The sequence below is a fragment of the Tenrec ecaudatus genome, chromosome 4, assembly GCF_050624435.1.
Source record: "Tenrec ecaudatus isolate mTenEca1 chromosome 4, mTenEca1.hap1, whole genome shotgun sequence".
Lineage (NCBI taxonomy): Eukaryota > Metazoa > Chordata > Mammalia > Afrosoricida > Tenrecidae > Tenrec > Tenrec ecaudatus.
This window is the reverse complement of record NC_134533.1, coordinates 198,405,182-198,423,915: the sequence shown is the minus strand read 5'-3', so window position 1 is coordinate 198,423,915 and position 18,734 is coordinate 198,405,182. Positions and strand designations below refer to the sequence as shown.

Genomic DNA, 18,734 nt, shown 5'->3' with positions numbered 1-18,734 from the left:
TGGAAAACACCTGTCGCTCCGTGGAAGAAAAACCGGTCTTTCTCCCCATGTCATGAGTTACAGACTTGGGAATTCACAGGGGCAGTTCTACCCTGTCATCCAGGGCCGCCATGAGTCAGCACAGACGCGATGGCAGCGGGCTTGCTTATTGGCTTGATCTTTGGGAATAAAAGAGAGCAGAGAAGTTACATGAACTTCCTGGAAAAGAACAGGGACAAAGACTAGGCGAATGTAGTGAGGTGTTGTAAGACTCTGGGTACCCTTATATTTAACATAGTCATAAACTTGTAAATGAATATGGTCTGTTCCCTACTGAAGGGACAGCATGAGCAAAGGTAGCAGGAAGTGTCAGGGTTCAAGAGGGACGGAGAACAAGCTGAAGTCCCAGAAGCCTGCGGGGGAGGGAGTGGATAGGTTGATGGAGAGCACCTGGAGAGAGATACGTGGCCTCGGAAAAGGTTTTCTAAAAACGGCAGACGGTGGGGTGGAGGGGGGAGGGAGGATGCCACCAAAGTGCTAAGGCTATACTAAGTGTTATCATCATTTCCTTGATGTGCAATTCTATTTTTCTTGCTTTATGGGAACCTATATGTCGGGCTGCTAACGGAAACGTCAGCCGTTTGAAACCACCAACTGCTCCATGGGAGAAAGGCAGGGCTTCCTACTCTCATAAAGAGTGACAGTCTTGGAAACTCCCAGGGGGCAGTTTCACTCTGGACTCCATGAGCTGACAGTGACTAGATGGCAGTGGGTTTGGTTGGCGTTGCTCAATGGCTGGTGCTCTCTCCTGTAGGATAGGCAAGTACCTACCTAACCAACTTAGGGAACTTTCAAACTAGTCTCCTCTCCACCATGGGACTGGTCAGGACCAGAGCACGGAAGATTTCCTGTAACTGGAGAACTCTCTTTGTGGGGCTGGTCTCAAGGTTGGTTGAGGAAGTTAACCTTCATGTGACCCCAGCTGGAGGCTGAGGCAGAAGGATAGACTACAAACCAAACCAAACCCACCAACTCAGAGTGATCCTTCAGTGACCCTTCAGGAGAGAGTAGACCTGCCCTTTAGGGTTTCTGAGGCTTTATAGAAGTATACAGTCTCATCCTTCTCCCATCGAGTGGCTAGTGGGCTCAAACCGTTGGCCTTGTAGTTAGTAGCTCAATATGTAACTTCCTATGCCACAGAGCTCCTGGAAGGATAGAGCAGGGGGTCACAAGTCTGAGTAGAAAGAGGCACAATAGAGGCATAAGGTAGAGGTGTCCACACAGGGTGAAGACGCAGGCTTGTGTAAAGAAGCACTAGGGCTTACACACTGTTAGATGTGAAGAGCTAAGGGTCTAATCGAAAGGTAGAGAGATCCGTGAGTTAGGTTGTTGGAAATCGCAAGAAGAGAGTGAGGTTTTTATTGGGCAGACTAAACAAACAATTGTGTTCCTAGGTATGAAGGAATACACGACAGAAAAGTTACATGGGCTCATTCAACATTTCTTTACCACACTTTAAAAAAATCTTCGAAAACATTGTGTTTTCACTGTGTTCGTTCAATGGATGGTAGACAGAATGTTCGCATTTCGCACTGCTCAATTTTACACACATAAAATCAATTTGTCCTTGATGTAAAGGAAATGCTCAAACTCTTCCTAGCTTTAAGGGAGCCCCCGCCACCTAGCTAATCTACATGGGTTTTTCACATTTTGACCGATCGTTTTAGGTTCATGTACAACACTTCTTAACATGATCATTTCTCTTTACTGACTTCCTGGAATATTTTAACCAAGGCATTCTTGTTGGATTAAGCCATGTACATACTCTTGACAAACATGCTTATTAACCACGAATTCCTCACCAAGCAAAAATCTTCACTTTTGCTTCTTTGGGTTATGAACAGTTAAACTTTCACAAGAAGCTGACTTGTCTCTTCAGGACATCAGAAGCAGAGGGTTTTTGTTTGCTTTTTTTTTTTTTTTTTTTAGGTGAAGCTGTGGTTTGAGTCAAAGAAATGTAATTGAAGTCAGAGACAGCCATTTTAGTCATACCAAGCCCCTCGGTTTGGGGTTTGCTTACACATTAACGATACGCGTGCTTAAAGGATCACCGTTGAGTCACGTCCACTTGCAACCTCCAGAGCTTCCAATAATCCACCTGACTCTTGAATGAATGACACTCACACCACTCGGGTGCACAATCAACAGCAGCAAGAGAGGCTGTGTTAACATGGGGAGGCTAGAGAAACAAATCCATAGAGACACATATGCATGTAAGGTTTATACACAAGAGCAATTGAATGTTGAGAAAACATCCCAGCCCAGTCCAGATCAAATCCATAAGTCCAATATTAGCCCATATATCTGATACCAATTTATAAAATCTTCTTCAGACTCACAAAACTCATGCAATGATGCTGAATGCAGGATGATCACAGGCCAGTGGGTAGAAAGTCTTTGGATCCAGTGGCATTGTAAGCATCTCAGCGCTGGCAGGGGTCTCTAAGCCAGCTTCTCCAGCTTCTGAAATCTGTTTGCATCAGGGTAGGTTCATATATAACTGCCACAGAGGCCTGTGGTCCTAAGAAATGCTATGGAATGCAGTATTTGTTCTCTGGGTCTCCCATTTAATAAATGACCAGAACAGTGTCAAAAGTCTTAACAGGTGTCAATTATATCCCTATGGATAGAAAATACTATCAATATAAATTATATAAGGCAGCAGTTCTAAGGCTTCACCTCTTACCTACTCATTTAGGCATTCTGGATCTTAACTTTGACCACTCAACATGGTCATTTAACTGGGAAACACACCTCCTCAAAAATTCTATAATCTCTATGCCCCATGGGAATTTTTTTGGCGTGTCTTCCTAGAGCATACAAATAAATATCTACTAAATTGCACAGATTCAATGTTTTTTCCACTCTTGACCAATTGCAAGAACTCAGAATAATATATCTATATTTCTCCTAATTAAATAAAATAATTAGGATAAAGCAGTTCAGTAGCCAAGTGGGAAATGGCAGGTGGCATACTGAACCGAGATCTTGCAAGGTATATTCTTCATGGGTCTAGAGGTATTATTGTGAAATTCACCCCAATATAGAGGAAAACAGGATGGAGAGTTGACGGCTTTAGAGAATCAGCACCATCTGCTGCTCAGGCTGCATATGTTCCCAGCAGGTGTCTTTGTTACTCGCCCCTAATAAAGGCAGCTCTCCCTTGAACGCACTGACTCTCTGCTGCCTCTGACTTCCTGGCCCACCATCGCCTGCTGCTGCCTCACTAGGCTGCCGTTTCTTCCTCCTCCTTAATGTCTTATTTTTTGTCTTGGAGTGATGGGCATTGAATTTCTTTCCATCTTTGCTGGCTGCCTGACATCTCCCTCTCCTGTTACCTTAATGGTGAATCTCACAGACGAAAGCTCTGTACCCAAACCAAACGCACAGCCATTGAGTCCGTGCTGACTCACAGCGACCCGAGAGGGCAGATTCGAACGCTATGAAGCAGATTGCCATGTCTCGCTTGGAGGAACCCATAGCTTGCAGCCAACCACTTAATTACGATGCCACCAGGCTCTTTCGCCACATATATCTATGCACTGCGTTACCTCCAGACTTCGCTGTGGTCTTTCTTCCCTCCCGGGTGGGGTTGTGGCGCGGTGCCGTGGAGTGGGTCCTGGCTCGGCCAGCCTCTGCGCAGCAGAACGGAGAGCTCTGCCACCCTCACCGTCCTGGCTGTGTTTGAGCTCCTCTGGCAGCTTCTGCCTCCATTCTTCTAAGGGAGCGTCTTCGTCTTTTCTCACGGACTCTCGAATCTACCAAGCAGGATGCCGTTCCCCAGAAGCCGGTACTTCCTGAGAATAGATGCACAGCACATGAAGCGAAGCCTCCCGGTCATCCCCGCTAAGGAGCAGCTGGCTGTGCCGTTCCCGAGCAGTGGTGTGTCCCTCTGGCAGTCCACGGCGCTTCCAGCACTCTTCGCCGGCACCATCTTCCAAAGGCTGCCATCCTTCTCTCGGCTTCCTTGTTGGCTGTCCAGCTTTTGAATGCCTCTGAGATGATTAAAAAGGCCATGGGCGGGGTCGGTGGCATCCTAGCCCTCAAAATAACATCTCTGCCTTGGAACATTTTAGCATCATCACCTGCAGTGGTTTTACCACATGAAGTAATTTCCCCCCATCCCCCCTAGGAAACAAATAGATTCCTTGGACTTCATCAAAATGACAGGCTTTTGTAATTTCTGGGCAGTATGACTTCTTGGGTGTTGCTTCCGGAAAAATTGATTGTGGATCTAAGTAAAATGAAATCCCAGATTTGCTAGACATAGTAAATCAGACTACGGAATTTGAATTTATTTGTACAGTTTATACTTCAAAATATGAAATATTATGTAATGTTTGGGATATACTTATAATAAAAAGGTTTATCTGAAATTCAAATTTAAGTAGGTATCTTGTATTTTTCTGGCAAGATCGCATTCAGGGAGCAGGTTACACTGACAGCTGTCCAACCCTGAAGAGTCACCCCTATCAAGGAAAACTAGAAATAGTGTCTAGCTTGTATCCTGCAAGGTTCCTCCTGTGGCCAAGACTCCTATGCTGTCCAACCCTGAAGAGTCACCCCTATCAAGGAAAACTAGAAATAGTGTCTAGCTTGTATCCTGCAAGGTTCCTCCTGTGGCCAAGACTCCTATTTAGAATGACGGCTTAAAACGCTTGAATTCAAAGATTTTTCTCTTTAGGAATGTACCTATGATATAAGGAACATACATTCTTAGTAAAAGTCAGCATAGATGTATGTGTATAGGTGCACTAATAAAGAGGACCGGCCATTCACCACTTGGCTGAGGAACCCTGGTGGCACAGTGGGTTATGTGTTGAGCTACTAATTATAAGGTCAGCGGTTCAAAGCCACCAGCTGCTCCATGGGAGAACGAGGCTTTCTTCCCCTGTAAAGATTTGCCACCTCGGAAACTCCTGGGTGCAGGTCTACCCTGGTCTGTAGGAGTGCTGCGAGAACACCTGAAATGTGTCTTATTCTGAATTGGTTAAATAAACACTGGATTTCAAAGACTTAGTACATATAAAAAAAGAACATATCACATTTAAAAGATATTTATTATATGCTAAAATTTTTAATATAATGGGGTAGAATTATATTATTTTTATTAATTTCACCTGCCAGTTTTTAATTTTAAAAAATGTCCACTAGAAAATCAGAAATCACATATATAGCTCACATTTGTGGCTCACATGACATCACATTTTCCTTGGGCCTAGATCTGAAACAAAGTCAGTTAGACATAATGACCATCCGCAAGGAGACTGGTGCCAGCTTGCCCGGAAAGAGCGAGCGTCTTCTCAGCTGAACCTGTTGTGGACGGAGTGGGCGGAGGTGTGCACACTGCCTCAGTGCAGTGTGTGTTCATACAGTCTCCCGAGTTCACTCTCTATGCTGATGAAAACTGGGTGGTTCTGCGATGATCACTGATCACATAGAATTGTAGCTTTTGTTTCCCATTGGCAGTTGAATGATGCTTTTGACAACGGCCCATGTCCTCCCGCTCTGCGGTTTGGGGCATGGTGGGAAGAGGCAGGAGGTGAAGGAGGAAGGTGTAGGCGGACAGGAGTTGGGAGAGATCCTGGTTCCTGGGAGCTGAGCGAATTCGTTATTCCTCTAATTCCTTTCTTTCCACTTTATGATCACAAAGTGATGGTGGAAGGACCGCTCTGCCTCTATTTTGGGAGAAGCAGATGTCCATGGTGACTTTACACACTGAAAGTCATAAAGAGCGGCTCTAGGAAACAGACAAGCGAAAGATGAAAGTTTCGCCACCCAAGTCTTTGTGGATCTCCTGACCTCCTCGAACTATTTATGGAACCGGGTTCTGAAAGTAGGACAGCTTGTTATAATGGAAAACATCTTGTGACTTCAAAGTTTAGGTCTAGGGCTTACGTTCGCTTTGATCTGTCCTCCTCTCCCTTTGCTGCTGGCCTTCTACCCCACATCTCCTGGAGGATTCGGGAAAGGAAAGCAACCCTAGAGAAAGCCAAGCAAATAAAAATGTGGGGCCTTATGGGGGCCCAGGACTTGGTCTATGGGAGGGGTTCTCAACCTGTGGGTCGTGACCCCCTTAGGGGTCGAACGACCCTTTCACAGGGGCTGCCAGATTCATCACAGTAGCAAAATGACAATGATGAAGTAGCAACGAAAATAATTTTATGGTTGGGGGTCACCACCACATGAGGAACTGAGTGAAAGGGTCACGGCATGAGGAAGGTGGAGAACTACTGGTCTATGGTAAGATCATCTGGTGTTTCCCGAGCTCCATTTGAAATGTGTAAGACAGCCATGTCCAACGGAACAAAAATTCTCAGTTGCGTGATTCACCAACTGTCAATTTCCATCTCTCTGTCCCCAATGTCACCACCCACATTCCCCTCTATCAATGCCATGTTCTTTGATTGCAAGATATGACCCCTAAACTCTGACCGGTGAAAAGTAGTTCTATAAGAGCCTTTATCAGCAGAATGGAAGAGGTTGTTTTTCTAGCCTTGGCAGCAGCAGCCCCACGCAGAGGTCTTCTGGCCGCCATTCCCTGATACACCGAGGACCACTGTGAAACCGAGCAACACATGGTTTGTGGGTGGAACTCTGATGGCATTGACTGCAAGAGAGAAGCAAAGAATAGGCTCTCCAGGGTTGTGTGTCAGATGCCCTTTTGGGCAAAGGAGAATATTTCACTTCTTTGAAGTCAAGAGCCCCCAGGCCCCCAGGAGATTGCACATGGGAGGATGTGGATACAGACTTGGAATTTTGAGTGAGTGAGGGGGTGGGGCTGTTTATTGTATTCTGTCATCGCCTGTCTAGAGAGGGGTCTGAGGCAATGACCTCCAGCCTGGAGTTCTACCGAGTGAAGCTGAAGATTTGCCAGCTCACCATGCACTGGTGATTTGTAACCATGCTTGACCAAGGGGTTGCTGAAGAGGGAATGCCAGGACAAATAAGAATGAAATAAAGAAGTTGGAAATCTCAGGCTCTGTTCACCAGACTCTATTGCCAAGTTTCAATGATTGACTCTGCCTAAGCACAGTCATGTGACTCACCCTTCTGTTGATACCAGCTTGGGGTTCAACCAGTTCATCATTGCAAATCAGAGCAGGAAGGGGAGCAGCAGGGTCTGGATCTTAGGAGAGTGTGTTGTGATGGTGGTGATGGAGAGTCAGTGTGTCAGAGACACAAATCCAGAGACAAACATATTTTTTTTTACAAAACAACCTTATTACCTTCAAAGTACTCTCCATCACACTTAATACATTTGTCAAGTCTGCAAATCCATTCTTGGAAACAGTTTTTCAAACTCATCTGTTTGGATGGCTGACAGCACCTCCTCGCCCGTTTTTGTCTTCCCCTCTTCTGGTCGTCAGGCTGCTGCCCTTCATGTCCCTCTTCACTCAGAAACAAGAAGAAGTCACGCAGAGCGACGTCAGTTGAGTCAGGTGTGTGGGGAAGGGAGACATGCTGTTTTTGGTAAAAACTGGCACACTGAGATGGCTGTGTGAGCAGGTGCAATGGTATGGTGGCAAAACCAGTCCCCATCTGCCACAAATCAAGCCTTTTTTGTCACACACTGTTATGCAATCTTTTCAGAAACTCTGTCTTAGGCAGTGTTCTCTAGAGAAACCAAACCAGGACACTTATATATATTTATAGGTTGATACAGCAAGCAGGAATACAATGGCTAATTATTCCACACAGCAGTACAGAGGACTCAGTTCAACTCACTTTCGTGGAACAATTAATATATATACTGAAAGTCCTTTGGGCTGCTGATTCAAGGTCAAGAAAACAGACAGTGAAGTCTAAAGAAACAGACAGTGGAGTCTTCCCTCCTCCAAGAGCAGAGGGCAAGTGGGGCAGCAACAGTCAGTAGCAGGGGAGCTTAGCAAAACAGGCCCTAATGGGATCTCAAACTCAGCAATGCAGATCCACCAGCCTCAAGCATGGCAAAAAAGGTCTCAAAGGAACCTCAAGCTCTAGTAACACGATCTACCTTTTGGCTCAGCTCTCAGATAGTACAGCAAATGACTGAGCCAATGAACTAGCTAAAGCAGCAACGTGCTTGTTCAATCACCAGGGAGGAAAACAGAGTCCCACTCCAATCAAGCTTGACCTGATTAAACTCCACCCACAAGTTCCTATGGAGGCCTAGTTGGCACAATAAACCTAACTATCACAAACCTCTAAATAGAAAGCTTGATTAACAGTCTGACCCAGTGCAATGAACCCTAAATGCACTCTGCCCCTCACATTAAAAAAAAACAAACAAAACCAAATGAGCAGCATCTTGATCTTTGGGTAAGGTGTCAATGCCTTACACTGCTTGATCAATGTTTTCTTTCAGCGTCGCAAGACTAGCACCGTGTCCTGTCACCACCAGTAATGAACTTGGGGGGCAGGGGCAGTCTGGGTCGCCTCAGAGATGTTCTTTCAAAGCGCACCATGTTTCCATTTGATGCTCTTTTTTCTGGTCAGTCAGGATCCAAGGCACACATTTTGCAGCGACCCTTCTCCTTCCCAAATCTTCCATTAAAATTTGCTCAACCTAGCTCCAAGGTAGTCCAGATAACTTCCCCATCTCTTCAATGGTCTGTCATAAGTCTTCAAGCACAAGAACACATTTTTTTCCTAACATTTTTGTCTGTTCAGGAAGTTGACAGACACCCAGAATGAGGTTTGTCATCAATTCACATTTTTTTTTTGAAAAGAGAAAAACACTCATATACTAGAGTTTTCCCCATAGTGCTGTCCTTGTAACCTGTATTCAACATCGCAACAGTTTTGGTGGCATTTTTCTCAAGCAGGAAACAAAAGTTCACAGCTATAATGCTGTTATCTTAAATTGACCATCACAGAAGAACGAGGTTCGGGGTAAACAGCTTTGTATGAAAAAATTTACTGTGACCAGAGAGAACCTTCCCAGATGTTGCCACTGAGTGCACTAACCCAGAGCAAGTCACTCAATTCTTGCCTAGCAGGAAAAATGTGTGCTATGAAAGCTCTGCCAAGCCAAGCTTATTCTGTTTTGTGTGTGTGTGTGGGGGGGGGGGGATTTCTTTCTCCCTCATAGATTAAGAAAACATCCCAGCCCAGTGCAGATCAAGTCCATGAGTCCAACATTAGCACTTAAGTCCAATATTAGTCCATATATCCCTCTTTAGACTCATGCAGCACATGCAATGATGCAAAATGCAATAAGGCCTTTCTACTCCCGGAAAGAATTGCAGTCTCAGAAATTTACAAGGGCAATTCTACTCCTGCCGTAAGGCTGTTCGGAGTTGGCATTGACTCAATGGCAATGAGGTTAGTTTGGGAGTTTGGATCAATATAATTACCTTATGCCCCAGGGTGATGATTTATAATGTTCTCTATCAGAAAATGATAGTGATGTCCTTAAAGTGAACCAGGGGTGTATGTATATATATACACACAATACATATATGAATGCATTTTGAGTTCACTTGTATAATTCTAGCCTCAATCTAAGAACAAGTAATTTTTATGACATGGCCTTGCTCAATGCTCACCCTCATGAAGCGACCGCTGACAAGATTTGAGTAGTTTAGCAAAATGTTGTGAAGAAATCAGATGGTACCTGGCTGTCAGAAAGAACAGTGTCTGGGGTCTTAAAGGCTTGTATTCACACCATCATCTATCCAAAGAGACTCATCAACTAAGCCTATATGGAATAAGCACACTAGCCTTCTGATACAAGGATTGTCAATAATAAAATACAAATCAGGAGGAGGGAATGGTATCAGAGCTTGAGCCATCACCACCCAGTTTGCAGAAGGCTATGGATTTCAGTAGAACCCTCAAATCCACTTGCAGGGTCCCCGTGCATAGATTTCCCCTCCAGTGGATCTTCTCTGAACATAGGGATGTGCATAGGAGAAGGGTCACTACAGAGACCATTGTAAAGTTGATCGTGGCAGACGTGAGGTTAAAATGTAATATCTTTCTCATTTCCTTTCCCCTTCGACCCATTGTTTTTAATATGTTCTGGGTTTTGTTTTTAATGTTTTGACCAATCGTTGTATTTTTTGTTTGTTTTGCTTCCTATTGGTGCTTTGTATGATTTTCTGTCTATGAAATCCAGGACAGGCAGATGTATAGTGATGGTAACTAGATTGATAGTTGCCCACAAGACATGGCAGAGGAGGATGGGGGGAAAGGAGAGTTAGTAATGAATACAAGAACTTGTTCTGAAATCGATTGTGGTGATGCTTGCACAAATCTTAACATGACTGAATGATACATTATGCGATATGCAGAGTATACACCAAGAAAATTATTATACAAACGGGTCAAAAGGAAAATGTTAATATGTTACATTTTAGCCTAATTATATCTGGAGTAAACTGCTTTCCAATGCACTGTCTGAGAGCAAGGCTGTTCATATCCCAAGTCAATGGTCTGGGAGAGATTAATGGAGACTTAATCCACTCTGCAAATGGATAGTGGGCCTTCCCTGTCATCCATAGCTTTCTGAAAACCAAGCGCTCAGTTTAAGCTCAAATACCATTGCCTCCTCTGATACTGGATTTTATTATCAATCTTTAGATTACATGGGCTGGTGTGCTCCTTTTGTGTGGACTTAGCTGGCACCTCTGGCCTGGTTTTAGGGATATTTTTGCTGAAGAATGGGCTAAGGGAAAAACAGGAAGTTATTTTATGATAAATAGTAAGTACTGGTAAATTTTCATTCAGAGACACATGTAATGGTAAGAATTGTTATAGTGGAAAATGTGTGATCTGACTTGGAAAATATCATAGCAAAGGAAAGAGAATAAGGTAATATCTAGGGGGACAATTTAATCTAGTTTCTCAGGGCTTTCCCAGGATGAGGGACTTTCAGGAGGGTGATCCCAGGACAGTGTCAAACAAACTAGAACTTTCGGTGTCCTATAGATGACAGGAATCTGACATTTGTTTCATGGACATTTATTCAGCACCTACAAGGTTCCAGGCAGAGGGCAAGGCACTGGGGGTTCTGAAGGATCTCTGCCTCAGGAGCTAGTAGTCGAAGAGTCTCTTACGCTGGATTTTGCTACTGTTTTGACTTGCGACTTTAATAAGAGCTCTCAGCTTTTTTCCATGTATCTTGGCCTGCAAAACCAAAAACCGGGCTACATCCCTTCCAATGCTGGGGTTCTTCATTATAACATGCATGGCACAGCTGCTACTGCTGAAAACTCACCCCCCACTGATGGTCAAGGGGAGACAAGAACAAAGAGTAGAGCATGCATTGTGAATCTTTTCTTAGTTCTAGATTCAAGCCTGAGGTAGGGGGGGAAAGGGAATGGAGTCTTTCCTGTCTCCTAGATGCCCATCCACAGATATTTTGTGCTTTATACTTAGCATCCTTTGGGAGAAACTGAAAAAGATATATGTTCTGGAAAACGGGCATAAGAGAGACTTCCCAATATGCCCCCAACACGCAAGGTTTCCATAAGAAGCATGGGAATGATTTATTAGGCCCAAGGAGGTGTTTCCAAGGGAGACTGAGTATCAGAGATGAAGAGGAAGCTTTGGGATTGGGACCGTGGTAGATAGCTTATACGCGTGATTAGAAGGTTCTTGTCTGGAGTGACCTTGGTCTTCATCAAATGCCATTTCAGGGTTGACAATATTCCACATTTCAGGCAAGTTGTTACATAAAAGTAAAGCTCACTGACCATCTGTTCTTCCGTGACTAAAGTCATCTTACACATATGACTTGGGAAGCCTCTCACATAAATTGGTATGTATCATATCACTTGAGTGCCTGTTATGAGCTCAGCTCTGTGACGTTCTGAAGAGGAATTGGTTCTCAGTGGCCAGGAACCTTGGCTAAGAAGTACATGACAGGCATTCAGCCACCCACGTTACACACATCCCGATGCCATTTGTTAAGAACCTGATCATTTTTTACCTAGAATGGAGTGGTGGAACCAAAGTGAGGCAAAGCCCACTGTAAGTGAGATATAGTAAATGCATGTGATGTTTGGGGTATTGATGAATCTGAGAAGAGTTTATTGTGTCAAAGAACTTAGTTATCGGGAGTCTTATATTTATTTTTGTATATTCAATCAAATAAATATATAATTATATGTACATACATCGTTATGTAAATATATAATGAACTGGTAGGTTATTTAACAATAAACTTATAATCCTTTTAATACCCAGACTCCGTCTAGGCAGCCTTCTCTGTAATTAAGGTTCCCTGGAATCATTGGTGATTATTAGGACTAGAATGTGGAGAGAGAGAGACATATAGTACACAAGCAAATGTATTCCATCAGGGGGTATAGCTCAGGGGTAGAGCATTTGACTGCAGATCAAGAGGTCCCTGGTTCAAATCCAGGTGCCCCCTGTGCATTCCTGTTTTTGCTTTAGTGGAATGTGGGTTGATCTTAACTTGACTCTATTATCTAAGTCTAAGCACTTGCAATTCTAGGTTCTTTGCATCCTCTTCTTTCCCAATTCAATTCCAGTGGAAAATGGACATACTGCCTCCTTTCTGTCTCCTTGGGATCCTATAGGACAAAGTAGAATTGCACGGTGGGGTTTCTAGGTTGGTAATCTCTATGGAAGCAGACCATCACGTTTCTTCTACAGAGAGGCCAGGGGGCTGGGACTTCTAGACTTTGGGTTAGCAGCCAAGCCACTAACCTCTCCGCCATGGGAACTGCTGGTTTTGCTTCAGTTCAGCTCCTCCACGGGCCTGTCTGGCACAGCGGGTTAAGCGCTGGGCTGCTAATAACGAGAGGGAGAGAGCTGAGGTTTTCTGCCCCCGTGTTTCAGCCTCGGGAACCTCAGGGGGCAGTTCTCCTCTGCCGTCTAGGGCGGCTGTGACTCAGAATTGACGAGATGGCAGCGAGTTGGGAAGTGTTTTATTTTAGATCACCATCTCTTAAGTGGCCTCTTGGACCTTACGCCCCCCACCCCTACCCCCCGCTTTGTTCCAGACAGGCTCTTCACAAAGTCATAGTCACTGCACTTTGCACACTCCAGGACGAGCTCCAGGTGTCTGCGCACTGCATCCAAAGTTCCTTACCGTTTGAATTTCCCTGGGTCTAGAGCTCCAGCTTCCTCTCCTGCTGTTCCCCCATCACATTCTGTGCTTCAGGTGACGGGAACTGCACGCACTGGGCTCCAACCTCTGACGGGCTATTTTCTCTGCCTGGAGTTCCACTCACCTCTCCCACCAGCCCGGTCTCCATCTCACCCTCCATCGACTAAATGTTATTAATCTTGAAGGTCCTAAGTGCCCATTGGTTCCTCTCTGCAGCCACTCGAAACCTTCCCCTTCTCCAGATAGCAGCTATCACTGCCTCTTCTGCATGACTTCTGAACCTGGCATACCCTGGCATGGCTAGTGGCACTGCGTGTGCAATGTAACCCTGGTGGTGTAGTGGGTTAGGCAGTGGGTTGCTGACTGTAAAGCTAGCAGTTCAAAACCAACAGCCACTCCACTGGAGAAAGAGGTGAGTTTGTACTGCCTAAAACTTTAAGGCCTTGGAAACCCACAGGGGCAGTATTGCTGTGTCCTGTAGGATTTCAACTATGAGGAACTCGATTAGATGGCAGTGGCTTTTTGTTGCTGTTTTCAGTGCCTTGATTCAGGAGCCCTGGTGGCATGGTGGGTGATGAACTGTGCTGCTAATCACAAGGTAGGTGGTTTAAACCCACCAGTTGCTCTGAGGCAGAAAGGTGAGGCTGCCTATCTTGGTTTAGATCTAAAGTCTAGGAAATTCAAAGGGACAGTCCTCTTCTGTCCTAAAGAATTGCTACACATCAGCATCAATGCCATGAAAGTGAGTTTGGCTCGAGTGTTTTGGTGTCCTGATTGTGAGCACGTTGAAGGTAAGGGATGTGCTTTTTTCCTCTGTAGGCTCACACTTGGCACACCTCTAGCACACGCTGCTGTGTGCTCAGTATGTGCGGCACAAACTAACCTAGCGGTGGTCAGGAGTTAGAACTGGACTTTACAGTGCTCGAGCCAGATACCGGGCATCTCCACATCTCAGTCTTCTTGTGTAAGGTGGGGACATTGATAGCCCGTGTCTGTAAGTGTTTGGTGAGAAATGGAAAAGATACCGTGTAAAGAGCCCAGACTGCACTCTAAGAATGCAAGAGAGCACTGTAAAGTCAATCATGGCATATATAATTAGGTTAAAATTTACTATCTTATCATTTGATCTCCCCTTTGACCCATTTTAAAGTTGTTTCAGTATTTTTTTAAATGCGGGAGAAATACACATGAATTATTTCAGATGTAGTTAGGTTAAAATCTAACCCCTTATCACTTTATCTCCCTTATGATCCGTTTTGAATCTGCTTTAGATTTTAATATTTTCTACTTTCATTTCAGTTGAGGCCTTTATCTGTTTTATTTTGTTATCGTTATGATTGAGCTGCTGAATTGTCTGATATGTGAATTACATGTTAATAAAACTGCTAAAAATTAGCCACTAGAAACTGTACTGGGACACATTCTATGAGCTGGGATCAATTTGATAGTAACTTCATTTTATTTAAAAAAACCCTTATTGTTAGTATTATTACAAAGCAAGATAGGATGAGATTTGAGAAAGAAGTTTACTAGTTCAGTTTTGGGGGTGATGAACTTGAAGGTTGATGTCCTCATGGGTACCTCAAAGTTCAGAGGCTGAGAATGGGTATCTGAGGCAGTGAGAGAGATCATGAGCTGGGTCTTGGGCTGCTATTGGCTCCTCTGAAATGATGTGTCCTTTGAAACCTGATGAAAACACGCACAATGTAGGAGACAGACACATATAGGATGTTTGCCTTTAATTTCAAAGTTGTACGTGAACCCCTGACATCTATTTCTGGAGATCTAATTAAGACTCCCTCATAACATCCAGGCACCTGTTGGTGACCCATAATATTAAGAACTATTCATTGGTGTACCCCAAGCTTTGTGGGCAGCTGATGTATATTTCACCATTTACAAACTTCGGTCGAAGATAGAACGCTGAGCCTCAGAGGCTGACCAGAGACTGAGCTAAGGACTCTGGGGAAAGCTGGAGCTAGGCGTGGTTAGAGGGACTGAGAGCTGGTTTAAAATCCAGAAAGAGTCTCAGACACAAAGGCATTTATGAGGTGTGATGTCAGTCATAACAATAGAATAAGTGCTCCTACGAAGCCTATTATTGCCATGGGGGTATAGCTCAGTGGTAGAGCATTTGACTGCAGATCAAGAGGTCCCTGGTTCAAATCCAGGTGCCCCCTGTGTTACTCTTTTGCTCATCCTCAAAATTCAGGTAAGCAAAGTACCGACTATGGCTCGATATTTAAGGAGGTGCTCACTGTTCATTCCCTGCAAGAATTTAGAGGGACCAGACTTCAACCCGGTGCTCCAAGACTTGAATGCAACATACTGGCTTGAAGCAGAGAACCAATAGAGAGGTCTGAAGGGCCGGCCCAATCCCAACTACATGGATATCGCCTCCCCACCCTCCTTCCCTGCAGAAGAATTCACTTTGGAGAACAGCGCTGAAGCTACAGCTCAGGGAGAGGGACCTGACTGATCAGAGCACACGGGAGCAAATTAAGGGGGAGGGAGAGAGAGTGGAGAACAACTTGGCCCACCAAGCCCTGGGGATGATATCCCGCTCAGAGCTGCCAATGCAGAGAGGACCATAGGGCCAGCCCCACTATGAGACATGAAATCCCTCACTGACCCAGAGTGCTATGGGGACAACAGTGTGGGAAGTGTGCCCAATCTGACCCCATCACACAGAGGCAAAACACTAAGGGCGTGCAACAAAACAGCAAGGGGAACAGAGTAACGAAGCCTCCAGGGAATACCAAAATAGATTTTGGGGCCAGGACATGGCACCCATCAGACTCGACCAGAAAGCACTCCGAAAATAGACCTTGAACTACTTACAGCTTTTCTTTCTTTCTTTCTCTCTTTCTCTGTCTCTTTCTTTCTTTCTTTTTTATCATTGATTTGCTGTTGTTTTTTCTTTTGTTGCTTTGTCTTTTTTTGTACATATTATTATCTCTGCAGGTCTATCTAGATAAGATAGGCTGGATAAACAATCTGGAGGAGAAAACAGCAGTACTGACGCTTCCAGGGGGACATGGGAGAGGGGGAGTTGGGGAAAGGAAGTGGTGTTAACAAGGGAATAACAAGTGATCCAAAATCGATGGCAAGGAGGGTGTAGGAGGGCTGATAAGACTTGATCAAGGGCAACGTAACCGAGAGGAATTACTGAAACCCAAATGAAGGCTGAACATGATAGTGGGACAAGAGGAAAATCAAAGGAAATAGAGGAAAGAACTAAGAGGCAAAGGGCATTTATAGAGGTCTAAATGCAGACATGTACATATGTAAATATATTTATATATGATGATGGGGAAATAGATCTATGTGCACATATTTATAGGTTTAGTATTAAGGTAGCAGATGGACATTGGGCCTCCACTCAAGTACTCCCTCAATGCAAGAACACTTTGTTCTATTAAACTTGCATTTCATGATGCTCACCTTCCCGACAAGATCGCTGAAGACAAAGCAGGTGCATAAGCAAATGTGGTGAAGAAAGCTGATGGGAAACTGATCATAATGATCTACATATAACCTCCTCCCTGGGGGACGGACAACAGAAAAGCGAGTGAAGGGAGACGTCAGACAGTGTAAGGCATGAAAAAATAATAATAGTTTATAAATTATTAAGGCTTTGGGAGGGAGGAAAGGTGGGGAAGGAAGGGGAAAATGAGGAGCTGATACCAAGGGCTCATGTCAAAATAAAATGTTTTGAGAATGATGATGGCGACGAATGTACAAATGTGCTTGACACAATGGATGTATGTTTGGATTGTGATGAGTTGTATGAGTCCCCAATAAAATGATTTTTTAAAATTAATGGGTCTAAAATAGAATTTAGAATCATTCATTCCCGCACAGTAGAGGTATGTGTTCATATCTGACGCTGACATCGCTCCCCAGCCCCATCTCCCAACACACATGTGCGGCAAGGGCTTCAAGAAGTGTGTGCAAGAATAGAATGAAAAGATATTGGAATTGTTTTCACGCCCTTTTTGAAGCCTGTTGTGTACAGACACATACACACAAATATTCTCTCTGTCCCCCCATGTACTTGCTTATATCTCCTTTCATTTTTCCTTTATACTTCCATCTAGTAACCAGATGCTCACCCTCTGCCCTTTCACTTTGTAGTGATTTTATGCTTAGAATTACAAAGACAGTATGAAGAGATTGTGTCTACTTTTCACTCAGCTTCACCTTTCACCCTAACATCGATATCTTACATAACTGTGGTACAGTACCGAAACCATGAAATAAATATGGGTGTAACATTACTCACTAAACCAAAATCTTTATTCTGTTAGTACTGATTTTCTTTTTTTTAATTTATTCATTCACAACTTATTTATTGAGTATCTGCTATGTGCCAGGATTGTTCCAAGTGCTCGAGATACAGTGGTGGACAAAGGAAATACAAATGCATGTGCTAGGACTTAGACTTTGATTGGGGGAAGAGAGCAAAATAACAAATAGTACACAAGTGGTAAAAGACCTGTGGAGAAAAAGAAAACGGGGAAAGGAGAGAATGATTGAGGAAGGGAATTTTTCAGTTTTTAATAGCATGATTAGATAAGACCAAGACCCTTCTCGGTGTTCCAGCCATCTTAATAGCTGGATCCAGGTGGGAAAAGTATTCTGGAAAAAGGGCATAGAAAATCTAAAAGTTCTGAGACATGAATGTGGTTGGTGTGTTGAAGAGTAGTGAGACAGATGGATGGATGGACTAGAATATACTCTATAGAGGAGTGTAGTAGAAGATTTTTTAATTTTTAAAAACTTTATTTTGAAATAATTTCTAATTTATAGATTAGTTGTAAGAAGTGTTCAAAGAGCACATATTCTGCCACAGATATCCCAATTGTTAACATTTTACCATATTTACTTCATGATTTTCTGTCTTTCTGATTTTCACTAATACCCTTTATCTTTTCCAGGAAGCAATCCAGGATGTTGTGCTGCTTAGTCATGATATTTCCTTCATATCCTCTAGTGGGGGTGTAGCTCAGCGATAAAGCATTTGACTGCAGATCAGGAGGTCCCTGGTTCAAATCCAGGTGTCCTTCTGTGCTATTCTTGAGAAGCTCTGGTGGCGCAGTGGTATAGTGCTTCTCTGCTAGTTTAAAGCTTGCCTGTTCGAGCCCGCCCAGCTGCTTCCTTAAGATTACAGCCTCTCCAGCACCAAGGGCCCTCCTCCTGCCACATGGTGGCACTGTGAATCAGAGTCCACATGAAACAACAAAATTCTCTACTCTCTGGCAGTTGCTTAGTCTTTCCTTTTCTTGGATAAACTTGACACTTTATTTTTTTTAAACAGAGTAAGCGTATACCATATATACTCATGTATAGGCTGAGTTGTTTTTTATAGCACACTTTTAATGCAGTTTTTGTGGTAAAACCAGGTGCCTTGGCTGATATTCAGGCCGGCTTATCCTTAATCATATATGGTACTTATTGTGCATAAAGAGCATTCTATCGTTGAGCTGATTCTAATTCATGATTGCTGGATAGGACAGAGCAGAGCTGCTCCCGGGGGCTTCTGAGATGGTAAATCTTTCTGGGAACAGTCTCATCTCTGCAGAGTGGCTGGTGGATTGGAGTCACCCATCCTTTCGGTTAGTAGCCTGAC

At 43.9% G+C, this 18,734-nt stretch overlaps 2 non-coding genes across 2 annotated transcripts; both read left to right on the top strand.

Annotated features, from left to right (window-relative positions):
* Positions 1-12,328: 12,328 nt before the first annotated feature.
* Positions 12,329-12,400, top strand: TRNAC-GCA (transfer RNA cysteine (anticodon GCA)). Its single transcript has one exon. It is a non-coding gene; the product is annotated as a tRNA-Cys (tRNA).
* A 2,810-nt stretch (positions 12,401-15,210) lies between these two features.
* On the top strand, positions 15,211-15,282 carry TRNAC-GCA (transfer RNA cysteine (anticodon GCA)). Its single transcript has one exon. It is a non-coding gene; the product is annotated as a tRNA-Cys (tRNA).
* Positions 15,283-18,734: the final 3,452 nt, after the last annotated feature.